The sequence below is a fragment of the Notamacropus eugenii genome, chromosome 5, assembly GCF_028372415.1.
Source record: "Notamacropus eugenii isolate mMacEug1 chromosome 5, mMacEug1.pri_v2, whole genome shotgun sequence".
Taxonomy (NCBI): Eukaryota; Metazoa; Chordata; class Mammalia; order Diprotodontia; family Macropodidae; genus Notamacropus; species Notamacropus eugenii.
In genome coordinates, this window is record NC_092876.1 from 226,278,777 (window position 1) to 226,294,432 (window position 15,656).

Below are 15,656 nucleotides of genomic sequence, written 5' to 3' on the forward strand. Positions count from 1 at the left end.
AATTTTTTAATGGTATACTCAGTTTTTAAGGCTGAGAAGTTTAAAATGTATATCCATTATTGAAATGCAGTTTTCTTTATCTCTATACCATCCTGAGCAACAGACCACCGTTTTCTCCAACCGAAGGATTAAAATCTTCAACACATAATTGATCTCTAGGATAGTCTTGTAATATTAAATTCAGTTTTACTTGTGCATTGAGCTCTCTGGGCTTGTCTTGTGAGTTAGATTCTCTGCAGAGAGCTGGAGTCTTATAAATGAGAATCTCTTGCTGGCTTGTGAAAATGGAGCAGACAGGCTGAATGGAAGACAACGTGATGTGCATGTTCATACGCCAAAACAAAGCTCATGTCCCAGGAGTCATCTTTTTAATTATTTCCAATTCTTGCTTTGTTTTTTAGATTGAATGTGTTGTCTAATTGCGTATCTTTTATGAAAGCCTCTATGCCTAAATGTATTCTTGTACAAGATAGTTTTTATCTTTCTACTTTTATCAAAATATACATGTATTAAAATAATAATCTAAACAAAGAAAATGCGTTTTGAATTATATCACTCAGGGGCTATTATGTACAAAAGACACAGCCGCCTCAAGGGTAATTCACTATTAAGATACTCTCCTTGTGAAGATGGACCATGTTAATGGCTAAATAGGCTATCAGATCTTCTCTGCCAAGTACAAGGTTAGTCAGTCTTTTCAACAGGACAGTATGACGGCTGGTGTTTGTGTGTGGATATATGCACATGTGTCTTATGTGATCTCAAATCTAGTATTTTATTATTTTTCGTTGTGAATGTGAGAGGAAGAGTGCTGGAGAAACAGATCTATTTAGGCACATAGTAAAAAATGTCTTACTACCATTTTTTTTCATTTAGCATCCTCCTCTGCATTAATGTTTATCTAATTTTGCTTCTTGTTTTGTTTTAAATGACATCTACACTTGGCAGCAAACAAACATTCTAACAAGGAACAAACTAGTATCCAAGGTTATGACAGAGAGCATCAGTGTCTTCAGCAAGAACCAGTTTGTACCCCTTCTGTTTTAAAACATTTGTTTCTCAAGTGTTGAGGGCAGCTGTTCAGATCAAAGGCCACTGATTGGCTAGCCTTCCTTAGAGCTCCTTCTGTGCCATATTTTGAGCACTCTCAGGCTCACTGTTTCATATGGAAAAGGAAAAAATGGTATTTTAAAGAAACCGCATTGAAAGGAAACAGTTGTCTTTAATGGACTCGGGTTTGTCTTTAATAGACCCTTCTTTTTCTGATATGTGGGATTATTAAAGACACTTGGAAATTAGATTTTTCAAAACTGTGAGCAACACATTTGAAGTCATAAACATAAGACATTATCCAGATAAAGCTAATAGCTGGAAAGTCAATGGTCCATTTGAGTCTCCCCATCTCCGCAAAGAATATGGTCACATGTGAAAGATAAACAGCAGGACTCCCTTGTGCAGTCATTGACGGTCCTGTTACTCATAACAGCTTATTAATTAGTACTCAGGATAAATGTTTTCTTAATTATTATGTACCAAGCAGTGTGCCAAGGACTAGAGACACAAATAAAAAAGTGGGACAGCCTTGCTCTCAATGACCTTACATTCAATTGGGAAGATGATGGGTAGCTAGGTGGTACAGTGGATAGAGTTCTGTGCCTAAAGTCAGGAAGATTATTCTTCCTGAGTTGAAATCTGGCCTCAGACACCTATTAGTTCTGCAACACTGGGCAAGACACTTAACCCTATTCATCTCAGATTTCTCTTTTCTAAGATGGGCTGGAGAAGGAAATAGCAAATCTCTGCTAAGAAAACCCCAAATAATGGAGTCATGAAGAGTTGGACATGACTGAAAGGGGAGATGACACATAGGGAAATAATTGCTAGGAAAGGGAGTTTTGGTCTGGGAAATCACAGGGAGGGTGAGTTGAGCTATAGGGCAGTTAATTGACATATACTTCCCAGAAGCAATGGTAGTATTGATCCGGTTTGGGTACCCAGAGAAAGAAGTGGGAGTGGCAATAGAGGAAGATATACATAAGATGGCAGATAAGATGGCCTGGATGGATGGATTGATCGATGGGCTATGAAACATGCAGGAGCTAGATGTAGTGAGCTAGGTAAATTTATACTCATCTAGTCAGCAATCCTGAAGACTTAGCCCAAAGCTGGATTTCCAGAGCTGAGTGAATTAATTTCCCCAAAGACTTAGGACATGGATTCCAGAAATCTGGCATGTAGAATGCTGGTCCAGGTAGGGAGAAGCAAGCATCAGAAGCAACTGGAGAAAACTGTGTGGGACAGAATCAAAAAAGCAAAAAGGCCAGTAGAATTTATTGGAAAGAATATCAGTGTTGGAGACACAAAATCATAAAATTAGAGTTGGAAGGGATCTTCATAATTATTTGAGATCTATAACTGAAAATTATCTCTCCACCATATATTGAACAAATGGTCATCAAATAGTTGGTTAAAGATATCCAGATAGAATGTCTTATCTTCCAAAATAGCACATGCAACTTCTAGATAGTGCTAATTCTTAGAAAGTTATTTTTTTCCTCCTTCAAGCCTAAATTTGCATTTTTGCACCTACTGCTCCTAGTACTGTCCTCTGGTGGAAAACAGAATAGGTCTAATTTCTCTTAAACAATCCAATCCAATTCAATAAACACTTGTTTTTTTTCCAGGAATTGAAATTAGTGTCACTGATCTGTAATTTGTTGGCTGCTTTCTTTTCCCTTTTTTTGAGAAGAGGGACATTTTGCTCTTTCCCACTCTTGTGGCACATCACCTGCTTTTCATTGTCTCAGAGATCATTGATATGGTTCAGCCATCACACTCAACAGGCCTTTTAGTACCTGAGGATGTAGTTCACCTGTGCCAAGTAATTTGTGGCTAGGTTCTCTCCTGTTATCTTTTGTGGCACCTTTTTTTCCCCTAACCTAATAACAGTTCTCCTTGCAAAAACAAAACAAAACAAACAAACAGAACCTGAGTAAGAACTGAGCATCTTGTTTTTCTATCCTCAATCATCATTGTTCCCTCACTGTCCTCAAGTAACCTTCTTAACTATTCTTTGGTTCTCTAATCTCCCCCCCCACCATATACCCAAAACCAAAACCAAGCAAACTTTTGCTGCATTATGTTCCTCAGACCAATCTCATTCTGAATGCAGCATTCCTAAGTTAGAGGACCTGGTTTCAAATCTTGGCTTTCTTTACTGTATTTCTGTATTTCTCCCATCTGTAAGCTAAGGAGGGCTGGTTTAGAATTCAATTCAGGAGGAGAGAGAAAGAGACAGAGACAGAGAAAAAGACAGAGAGACACAGATACTTGTGGCATACAAGCATGTTTTGGGTCTGGATGCCTTACCTGCTCTCCTGTTTCTTTCCTTCCTTCCTTTCTTCCTTCCTTCTTTCCTTCCTTCCTTCCTTCCTTCCTTCCTTCCTTCCTTCCTTCCTTCCTTCCTTCCTTCCTTCCTTCCTTCCTTCCTTCTTTCCTTCCTTTCTTCCTTCCTTCCTTTCTTTCTTCCTTCCTTCCTTCCTTCCTTCCTTCCTTCCTTCCTTCCTTCCTTCCTTCCTTCCTTCCTTCCTTCCTTATTTGTGGAATAAAAGAAGCATTTCCATAACATGTATAATAAAAAAAGATGACTGCACGTGAAACTGCAGATTTATTATACAATTTGCTATTCCTTTTAAATATATAATAAAGTTATGCAAGTTTCTTTTTTTCCTTTTTTCTTCCCCCCCTACCCCTAGAGATGGCTACCATCAGACACAAAAATACATGTGCGTGTATACGTATGTATCTACAAAATTATTTTATACGTAATTCTGTTTATCAGTTCTTCCTCTAGATGCAGATAGCATCTTTTTTTCATATGTCTTTGGGTATTTATAACAGTCAAAATGACTTACTTGCTCAAAGTGATTCTTAAAACAATATTGCTGGTTCTGCCCATCTCACTCTTCATTATTTCATGCAAGTCTTTCCATTGTTTTTCTAAAATCATTGAGCTCCTCATTTTTTTATAGAAAAAGCATTCCATCACTATCATACACTACAACCTACTCCCTTCTAAAGTACCTACCTGTGAGCACCTATCTACCACACATTTGTTGCAAGGAAAGTGCTTCAAAAACCTGAAGATGTTATATAATTGTGAATTATAGTTGCTATTATTAATATTACTGTACTTTGAGTATCATAGAATTATAATTCAGAGTGATTTTCTGGTCCTAGCTATTCCCCATGTTCAGGAACTTAAATCATCTTAGACAAGCATGATTTCATACTCTGTAACTTTCTCAGTAAATGCATTGCAGAATCTACTGAGTGATTCTTTTCACAGTGCTATTTATAATATGTTAATTAAATTAAATTCTTCCCTGCCCTGATAGAATTTGCCTCTAGTATTGATGTGACAATAAACAAACAACTATTATGCAAAATAATACCAGATAAGAATATTAGAAAGTGTTATATAAGGTATGGGGGAGGCAGTTGTTTCAAGTTAATACTAGAATATGATCATGTTAAAAATAATTTCTGAACACATTTATCACGTTCAGATTGCCAACCCCTAGCATAGAAATTAGCCTTAAAACACTGCTTTATATAGAGTCTTCAATTTAAAATTATACTCCCAAATTTCTTTTGTAAATCTATTGTTTAAACTTAGAAGATATTTCCTGAAGAAATAATAAATCATTATAAATGATAGGTAGGTTTCCAGTCTCACCCACAAAAAGCCATTTAATTTAGAGCAAGGTGCTATTTTTACAGTACCTAACCATAACTAATAACATTATTTCTATGGGAAAGTGCTTTCCTATTTCTAACTGTTCTTCCCTTCTGAGGTTAAGTTGATGGGTTTGGGGAGGGAGGGAATCTCTGAAGAAAGAGATACATATTCCTGTGTATCAGTACTTTTAAAACTCTGTATCTGCATAAGAGAAGGTGTAGAAGGAGGTGAGTCATTCTCCAAGGCTGCTGACTTAGGCAACTGGAGGCAGTTGCTCACCGTAGGGCTGCAATTTAGAATGTTTTCCATATAATTTTGTTGTTGTCCAGTTGTGTCCACCTCTTCATGACCCTGTTATGGTTTCATAGTGTATTGTGGGGTCCCCTCAAAAGAATTCACAAACTCAGACCAGCTCCACCCCAAGCAAAGGTATTTATTGAGAGTAATGCCTCTCAGGAAACAGGCTGAGTTCCAAGAAGGAACCAGCAGCTTCAGTAAGAAAAGACAAGTAATTTTACAGTACAATGATGCTGATTACACAACAGAAATTATTAACATTAAAAAGGCAGAAGGGGTTTGTCAAAGAATTAGGTAATAAGAGATGGGTCCCAACCTTGGTGGAACTGTGCATGCGATTTCCCATAATATATACAGAAAAATCCAGTGCTGGTGGGGGGTGAGGCATGTATGATAATGATATTATAATAAGCATTTCTATGTCATAAATTCATTTAAAGGACAGCTTTTTCTATTACTGATCAGGTACTTTCTTAGGGAAAGTCCCTTCTATTGTTTTGGGGGTCCACATTCTGCTTAGGCATTCTGGTGGTGCTGTGTTCTGATTGGCTGGATTGTGGTCCTGTCTGAAATCAGATGGATGTAGTTGTGTTGAGTGCACAGACACACCTGCTGTTTCTGTGAGGAATATGAGAAATGGGTCGGGAGGCAGTAGCTAGCTAAAAGCAGTGCCTGGGATTCCTTCACATGGACACACCTGCTGTTCTAACGAGATAGTGAGGCATATATGAGGAAGTTAGAATACTGATTCTGAGGGTCTATGGTGTGGTTAAAGCCAGAATGTGTGGTCACCTGCTGTTCAGTGAGGCCAATAAGGAATTTAGAATATTGGGGCTGGGGGCAGCTTTATTAGGAACTCCATCAACTCCGTTTGGAGTTTTCTTGGCAAAGATACTAGAGTGATTTCCCAGTTCCTTCTTGTTTTCACAAATGAGGAAACTGAGGTAAACAGGATAAAGTGACTTGCCCAGAGTCACACAGCTAGTAAGTGTCTGAGGCTAGATTTGAACTCAGGAAGATGAGTCTTCCTGACTCCAGGGTGGGCACTCTATCCACTGGGCTACTTAGCTTGTTCCCTCACATAATTAAATGGTTTGTAAATCCATCCTTCCTAAATCCTAGCCTTCTTGCATTTCAAATTCACTCTCACTGATTCGCTCATTCACTCACATTCAAATTCACTTACACTCACTGAGTTAACCTCTGTTCTATGGCTTTAGAACTATGAGGAGAAAAAAAGTGTCTTACTCCAGTTTGCATCTAATCCAAAGAGCAATAATTAAGGTAGCAACTTCTCTGCCTGTGGTAAAACTGCTAAGCATATGAGATATGTCTCACCTTTAATCTGTAGATTCATCCTCTCTAGGGCCCTAAAGGCTCTAGGGACTTTCTCTCCAGAATCTGCCAACGATCTGGAATCTCTGTGAATGCCAGCTCAAAAATCTGGAGGTAAATTACAGTATAGCTATCTGATTACATACCAAGCGTGTGATAGAATATTCCAGAGTATTGAAGAATCTTTCATGTATTTTTTATAGTACAGGTGCAGCCTTCAAGCCCTTAACAAATATGAAAGAAGACAAATGGGTACAATAATAAAAATTATCTAAATAGCTTTGAGAATTTCTGGCTGTAAATCTGTGATAGAATCTTATGCCAATAAAATTAGAAGCGGCAGGCTTTATCTCAACTACTTCTTAAAACAAGTGCCTTAAAGCTTTAAAAAAAAATTTTGTGTGTCTTTAAAACACTGGCTAGGTTATGAAAGAGTGTATATATTATCATAAAATAAATATGTTTTCATTTACTCAACAACGTACTTGAAATCACCATCGTAGTGAAACAATTTTCTTCATTCACCAATGATTTTTTAATGTTCAATATGGTGGCCTTTTCATTTAAAGCGTTTCACAACCCATTCCTTTTCTACCTGTTCTAATCTTGTCATACAAAACCTCTTTAAATGCACACACACAAACACACACACACACACACACACACACATACACCAGCCAAACTGACCTTCTTCCTGTTCCTCACACATGACACTCCATTTCCCCAATTTCATGACTTTGTACACATTATTTCCCATACTGAAATGTAACCCTCTCCTTACTTCTTCCTCTTGAATTCCCCAGTCAGTTGCCAAGTTTTACTGATTCATTTCTACTACCTTGTTTTGCATCCTCTTCCTTTCTTTCCACTCACCCCCCCCCCAAGTTCTGGTGCTCATTCTCAAATTAGTTCCCCTGCTTCCAGCCATTCCCTTCTCTTCCCTAGGAGGGGCAAGGGAGGCTGATGACCTGCACAGTCCTCCCTCACTCAAAATAAAGTCAAGTGCAAGTCATGTCATCATTTCTCCGATGTCATGGTCTTCAAAAATGAAGGACGAACACAACCCGTGAGTAGACCTAGCTACCTGAGTGGGGACCCAGCTAGCTGGGTAACTCAGCTCCTCCTCTCTTGTTTGCCTCCCCCTCCCCTTCCTTCTCCTCTCCAAAGGAAGGTAAATTCGAATGGCCAGAGGATGGTCAGTTAACTTGGGGTTTACTGGCTAGATTCCTTCCTTCCTTCCTTCCTTCCTTCCTTCCTTCCTTCCTTCCTTCCTTCCTTCCTTCCTTCCTTCCTTCCTTCCTTCCTTCCTTCCCCTCCCCTTCCCCTCCCTTCCCCAACACCTTAAACCTACTGCACTCTGAAGCCCATAGAATGGACAACACTAGGCCCCTGCCCAAATTCCATTTAAGGGCTGTTTTCTGGACCCTCCTATCTTAACAGTGATTATCAATAGTAACTATAGTTGTTTCCCTGCCAGCTTGATTTTGTTATTTTTCTTTGGCTCATTAAAGGGACTATCCCCTGACTACTTACTTCTTAAACAGGCCTATTCACTGAATTGGCATTACCTCACCCTAAGTGAGGGGCGAAGTTTTCCCATTTCCTTCTTTGGTCATCTCCAGTCATCCTGATGACTATCTGGTCACTGGATCCAGATGGCTCAGGAGGAGAAAGTGAGTCTGCTAACTCTGCACAGCCCTCCCTCACTCAAAACAAAGTCAAGTGCAAGTCATGTCATCATTTCTCTGATGGTGTGGTCTTCGTTGGCAATGAAGGACGAACACTACAGCAGTCTCTTCCCCATAACATTCTCCACATAACTGCCAAAATAATCTTCCTAAAACACAAGCCTGACCATGTTTTGATCCCTTATCAGTGATTTCCTACTGTTTCTAGGGTAACTTACAAGCTGGAAATTTAAAGCTTTACACAATCTGGCTCCTTATATATTTTTTTCAAAAAATTGTTTTACAGTTATCCCTTCCACTTTGGGGGTAAGGAGGGTTCAGGACACAGCACACTCACAATCTGGAAAATCTGCATAAAATTTTTTGGCCCTCCCTTTGTACCAGAGAAGCTTAAGAAAATATCTTTGGTTCCCACTGGGTGTGTACTGTAAGGCCTTAAAGAAGGACCTTTAAAATCTTTAGAACAGTTGACTACTGGAAGTCTAGGCAAAGTGCCACAGAATAATGGGAAGAAGACTAGATTGAGAAACACATTTTGTGATCTCATCCAAGTCATTTTATTCTCTTTGTTTATGCGTCTCTGAACTAGGATTAATCATACCAATATCTTTCTCATTATGGTCTCTTAAAGATAAAAGACCAGAAAGAATATAAATATTTTTAGGTAACCAGAAGAAAGTTATCTTATAAATTTTCACTGGAAGTATTGTACCTATCTCCTCCTTTCATATTTAATGTTGTCTTTGAAGTCAGCCTCAGTTGTCTTCTAAGAACTGTCTCTTTTTAAAAATTAAATGCTTTTTTAAGAAACCTAGCATTAAACATCAGTACAAATGGCCACACTTTACTTAATAAATTAAATTGATCAAGTTTACTGCATAAAACATAATAACTTTTCAGTCTTCTTTACTCTTCATCAAGATCCTTTGGAATTTTTTTGGAGAGCAATCTGACTGTGAGTTGTAAAAGATGCAAAAATAATCATAACCTTTGACCAGAAATTATGTTCTTGGCAATATATCCTGAAAGCATTATTTTTAAAACAATAATCAAAGGATTATCTGTTCAGAGGTTTTCTTAGTGACATTATATGCAGTTGAGAAAAAAAAACCTATAAGCAACCAAAATAACCAGCAATAATGGAATGGTTAAATAATTGTAGTACATTAAGTTAATGGAATATTTAAATGCAATTGCTGTAAGACCAGCAAGCATGAGAAAGAAGAATCTGGAAAGAGTTTTATGGAATAATGCAAAGAAGGAAAAGTAGAAGCAGAAGAATAGACTATACGGTAACTACAATCATATGAAGGAAAGTGAATAAACATGAATGTCTGTATAACTTCACATCTTCCTTGTTTGTCTTTCCATTTTCTTGTACGTGTGGGTAGGTGTGTATCTATACAACAAAATCATTTTGATGTAATCTCATTTTAAAGAGAATACTAATTTTTATTAATTTTTACCAAATATAGATTTTATAAATATTGGTAGATTGCATATTGGTGTAACATGATCAGTTTTAGGAAATAGTCATCCTAATGTTGATGTCCATGAGTTTTTTTCCATAGAGCTCCTCGCTTTGGTTCCAGCTGTCTATTTCTCACCTCTCTATGGCTATGTCTATTATTCATTCAGTCTATTTCTCAAATGACCCCAATGAGATTGCATATTATAGTAGAATGTCCACCAAAATGAAAACCAAGAAGCTTTTATTCTAGTTGTTTAAATTACTTTTTTTCTCAGAACTTTGATGAAATGAAGGGGGTGGTTCTGAATTATCTCTTCCAGAGATGAGATCCTATGATCCTTATGTGTACCTGTGTTGCTATCCCTAGTACCTTCCTTGCTCCTGATGCCTCTTTACAGTCTTCCAGTTTCATTTATCTCTCCTTGACCCCTACCACCCCATACAGATTAAAGTCCAATTTGGAGATAATATCATTTTAACCGAAATTATTTAATTATAATGAAAGTGATCAGTTAAAAATTCATGGGACCATAGATTTCCAGTTAAAAGAGACATCAGAGATCATTCTAGCTTCCTGAAAAGGGAAATAAATGCCTAAGATCACTCCCATTATTAGGGATAAAGCTACAACCTAAATCTAGGTCTTCTAATCCAGAGTCAGTGTTTTTTTCCTACTATAACATGCTTCTTCTATTCTTTGAATAATTCTAAAAATCTTTTATATATTTGACTGATATTAATTTTGTGTGTTCTAAATTACTAGCCAACAGAAAAAAAATAATGGTGTCTTTTATCTTCTACCATTAGTTATGTTACCTTAAAGAAAATTCTCAGTTTTACTGTTTTCCTAGGGTTTTTTTTTCTTAAAGAATAACCTTAGATCCATTCCATTTTGTAAACATGATTTTCTTCTCTATGCGTATAAGTAGTAAGAGATAGACAGACACACACTTTTGTCTCCCTCATTTTTTACAAGCAGCAAATTGACCCTCTGACAGCTCCAATTTTTCATTGTCACTTCACTTTTTAAAAGCTCCTCATTCTGTCCTATCCCCATATCCCTCAAAGTAAATAAATGAACCCAAGAATTTCTCCCTTTCTTCCTTCCCAACTGCCAGTTTCTCCAATAATTCCATGTACTATCAACTTGAAAAAGAATATGAAGGAAAGAATGAGAAAATATAACAGTATACATAATAAAGGAAGAGAACAGGAGATGGGGTGGCCTGCCAGCTTGTCTAGTTTTTTGGGTTATTGTTGTTTTGTTTGTCATGTGATCTGTCAGTCTGTGTAAGAAATTGGATGGCACTGGCTCAAAAGAATAAATATTTTACTACCTCTGTTTGAGAGTAAGTCCATGGTCTCATTGATATGAGTATCCTTTGGTCTGTTATAAGAAATTATCTACAAAAGCCTGAGTATAGTATTCTCTTTTCTCTTTTTTATTAAAAAATGATCTCAGAAATGTGTAGATCATTTTCATAAAGATTTTTTTCTGAGGATGGAGCATGATTCTAGAGGACCAACAATGAGCAGGGATGTGTACAGAGTGCAGAATGAGACATACACACATACACACATGTGTATGTATGTATGTATGTAGGTCCCTTGAAGAAGTTTGTTTTGCTTAACTATGCATATATATCCATGCATTTCATATATATATAGTCAATTTGCTGCTTGTAAAAAATGAGGGAGACAAAAGTGTGTGTCTATCTCTTAAAAAGAATTTGTTTTGCTTTTCTTTTTTTAGTGGTATAGAAGGGAAAGTAATTAGATTTCTGTTAATTAAAAAAAGAGAAGTGAGGGGGTGTTGTATATGTACAGTGTTATATGTGCTTTCAGATGAGATAATATTATTAGTTTTACTTATTTTTTTACTATAATAATAATAGCAGTACTTTAAGGTTTACAGTGCTCTTTACAAGTATTACCTCATTTTATCCTCACAATAACCATGTAAGAATAGGTGCTATTATCCCGATGTTACAGATAAGGAAACTGAAGCATACAGGAGTACTCTGTAAATGTTTATAATATACAAAACATCAATAAAACTTTGAAAATTTTAATTAATTTTTTTAAAAAGAAAGTAGGCATCTGGGGTCAATAGTTATTGAAGTCCTTTCATTTCTCCCCTCAAAGATTATTTTTAAAGTTTTACTACCATGGGATTATACTATAGATCATAAGACCATAAATTTTTATCTATAAATGACCATAGAGGCCAATTGGTACAACCTGCTCATTTTACAAATAAGTAAATTATATCCTGTAACTTGGCATGACATCATCTAGATACTAAGGCGGAATTTGAACTCAAGTCCCATGCCTTGAAATACAGTGCTCTTTCCATTGTACTATATTGCCTTTATTTATATTTTGATTTTTTTCTCCCAACTATTATTCAATCATTGAATACTTTCCAAATTGTGTTACCACCAGGACAAATTTCTTCAGTAGATGATTAGTGTGGTCCAGACACTCTTCCCTACTATATCTTCCTAACTGTCATTCCTGACTTCTCATGTAGCATATCAGCTACAGAAGTCGTATAGTCAAATATGATAGTTCCAAAAATATTAATTTAATTTTTTTAAATAGTAGTTCCATTGTAATTAACATTGAAGTAATTTGCTACAGGGACACATCAAAATCCCTTCCATTTTCTGTTTCTTTGTCATCCTCCTTCCAGTTTCTTCTACACATACCGTTGTTATAATCTTGTCAGTAAACCCCAAGTTATTCACTCAAAACAAAGTCAAGTGCAAGTCATGTCATCATTTCTCTGATGTCATGGTCTTCTTCAAAAATGAAGGACAAACACAACAACCTGGTATAATATCAGTTTAGTCTAATGCTAAGCCTTTTAAAGATTCATTTGTTTTCTATTTTCTACTTTAAAACACCAAGATGAAAATGATGGGGAAATCCAGAAGCTGTTAAATGAAAAATGAGAACTCCACAGGATTTACCAGCAGGATAATTCATCCATCTCTAAGAAGGCAGCATTTAACTGCATGAAAAGTAAAGTACAAGCAAAGATTAGAGAGATGCAGGATTCCAGGCTCAGAAGGCAGATGAAATTCAGTTTTATGCTGATAATAACAATCTAAAGAGATTTTATGATTCCCTGAAAGATATTTATGGACCAAAAACCTATGGTGCATCACAACTACTCAGAGCTGATGGAGCTACACTGATTGGTGATAAAGATATGATCCTGGAGAGATGGGCTGAACGCTTCCATAGTGATCTCAACAGACCATCATCAATCAATGCTGAGGCTGTTGACCATTTACCTCAGGTTGGAGTCAATCCCTCCTTAGCTGAACTTCCAACTGAAGAAGAGGTTTTGAGAGCCATTAGGCTCCTTTCATGTGACAAAGCACCTGGTGCTGATTCTATTCCTGCTGAGATTTACAAGGTAGGAGGACCATTGCTCATACAGAAGCTGACTGAAATATTCTAGGTTATATGGCAAGCAAAGGTCATCCCCCAGGAGTTCAAGGATGCCTCCATTGTCCATCTCTCTTAGGGTAAAGGAAATAGATTGTCCTGCAGCAATCACAGGGGACAGTCTCTCTTCGTCATTACTGGCAAGATTCTTGCTAGAGTCCTCCTTAATAGGATGATCCTTTGCCTGGAAGATGGTCATCTATCTGAGAGTCAGTGTGGCTTCAGAAAGGGCTGAGGAATAGTCAATATGGTGTTTGCTGCCTGACAACTCCAGAAGAAATGCCAGGAGCAGAACAGAGATCTGTACACAACGTTTATAGATTTGATGAAGGTCTTTGATGCTGTTAGTCGTGAAGGCTTATGGAAAATTATGTCAAAATTTGGTTGCCCAGAGAAGTTCATCAGCATTGTATGTCAATTTCATGATGGCATGTTTGCCTGGGTTCTGGATAGTGGACAATGTTCTTGTGCCTTCCCAGTCACAAATGGATTGAAAAAGGGCTGTGTGCTTGCTCCCATGCTTTTAAGCATGATGTTTGTCAAATGTTTAATGTTTGATCTTGTTAAATGCTTTCAATGAAGATGAACACAGCATCAAGGTCAAGTATCATCCTGATGGTAAGTTCTTCAATTTGAAAAGGCTACAAGCCAAGACCAAAGTAGAGGGAGTGTTGGTGCATGATTTTCTATTTGCAGATGATTGTGCACTCAATGCAGCCTCTGAAGCTGAGATGCAACAAAGTATGGATCAATTCTCTGCCACCTATGCTAATTTTGGTCTAATAATCAACACCAAGAAAACAGAGGTGCTCCATCAGCCATCACCACACCATCCATATGTGGAACCATGGGTTACAACAAATGGAGAAATTTTGAATGCTGTGGATAAGTTCACTTGTGTACTTTCCAGGGATGTACACATTGACAATGAAGTTGATGCACGCATTGCCAGAGCTAGCTCAGTGTTTGGGAGGCTCTGAAGAAAAGTTTGGGAGAGAAGTATTAAACTGACCACCAAACGGAAGGTCTATAGAGCCATTGTGCTGACCTCATTATTGTATGCCTGAGAAACATGGACAGTCTACCAGCATCATGCCAGGAAACTGAATCACTTCCATCTGAACTGTTTTAGAAAGATTCTGAAGATCACCTGGCAGGATAAATAGTACCAGACACTGAAGTCCTTGCTCAAACTAAACTGGCAAGTCTTCAAACTATGTTTCAGAAAGTGCAACACTAATGGGCTGGCAATGTTGTTCGAATGCAAAATGTGTGCTTGTCAAAAAGACTATGGAGACTATGGGTCAGGTGACCACATGGTGGACAGAAGAAGTGATACAAGGACACTCTAGATCTCTTTCAAGAACTTTGAATTTGATTGTGAGACATGGGACAGGACCGCTCAGCATGGAATACCCTCATCAGAAAAGGTGCTGTGCTCTATGAGCAAAGCAGAATTGAAACAGCACAAAGGAAGCATAGGATGCACAAATTTGGAGTAACCACCCCAAATATTCACATGGACTATCTGTGCCCAATCTGTGGTAGAGCATTTGGAGCTCACATTGGTCTGATCAACCACAATCATACACATTGAAACTTCATTTTATCATCTTGATGTCATTTTGATCTTCTTTGAGATTGAAGGACAACAACTATTAGTTAAAATTGCCATAAAAAACGGTGATAGTCAAAATGAGTATCTTTGTTGTTACCCTTTCCCAACTTCCCTCCTTTGCAATTCTTTTTCTTTTTTCTTTTTTGGTAGCAATCAGGGTTAAGTGTCCAAGGCTGAATTTGAATTTAGGTCTTCCAGGGCTAGTGTCCTGTCCACTGTAGAGTTCTTCAAAACTCTTGCAATTCTTTTGCATCAATAGCTTGTTTTAATAGGTGAGATTGGAGTTATAAGTACACATAGCCTCTTCTCATCTTTATTCTTTTTTAAAATTCATGTTGATTTTGGTCTTTGCTCTAAGTTGTCAGTGATCTGACGCCACATAAACAACTGACTGCCAAGTCAGTAACCAAACACTGATAACGCATAGTTAACTTCATTCTCTGATGATATTTGTTCTTTGCTATGTACAATGACAAGTGAATTTTTACACAGCTATGGTGTTTTGAGTAATTATCTGTCCTTTGGTTTCTTTTTTAATCCTAAGGAATTTTTCCAATGTATTTTTTCTCCTGTGCTTATCTTCTCATTTAAGTCACTGAGTATCAAAATATATGTTGGCTTTGTTTGGTGAATCTTTTCATGTTCTTTAGTGAATTTCTGTACATCATCTTTTACAACAGATGATGGTACATAAGCTGTAGTTATCTGCCAAGATATATGTACTTTTGGACTAACTGAATAGGTTGGCCATTTATTTTCATGTTCCTAGCCTGAGCAATAGACATTCTTCATCCACTTGGTTTTTCCCATGTGAATTGTTAGAACTCTTGATTTTCTGTTGATCTCATTAATGAGACCCTGTCACACGCAAAGTGAAGAATCTGAAGGGGCTTTTGCTTGGGTTTATCATTAGCCCTGTAAGGTGAGATGACCAAGATTCTCATGAAATCATGTTTCTTATTACCTTTAGACCTACAGTGAAACAATTCTACTCTATTGTTTATTCATATTTTCTTCCTTATATCTTCTAATTTCATTTACAGGAAA

The 15,656-nt window shown here is 37.2% G+C and overlaps 1 protein-coding gene across 3 annotated transcripts in view; it reads left to right on the top strand.

Annotated features, from left to right (window-relative positions):
- CSRNP3 (cysteine and serine rich nuclear protein 3) overlaps nt 1-15,656 on the top strand; it is a 141,156-nt gene that overhangs the window by 102,140 nt on the left and 23,360 nt on the right. The window lies entirely within an intron of this gene.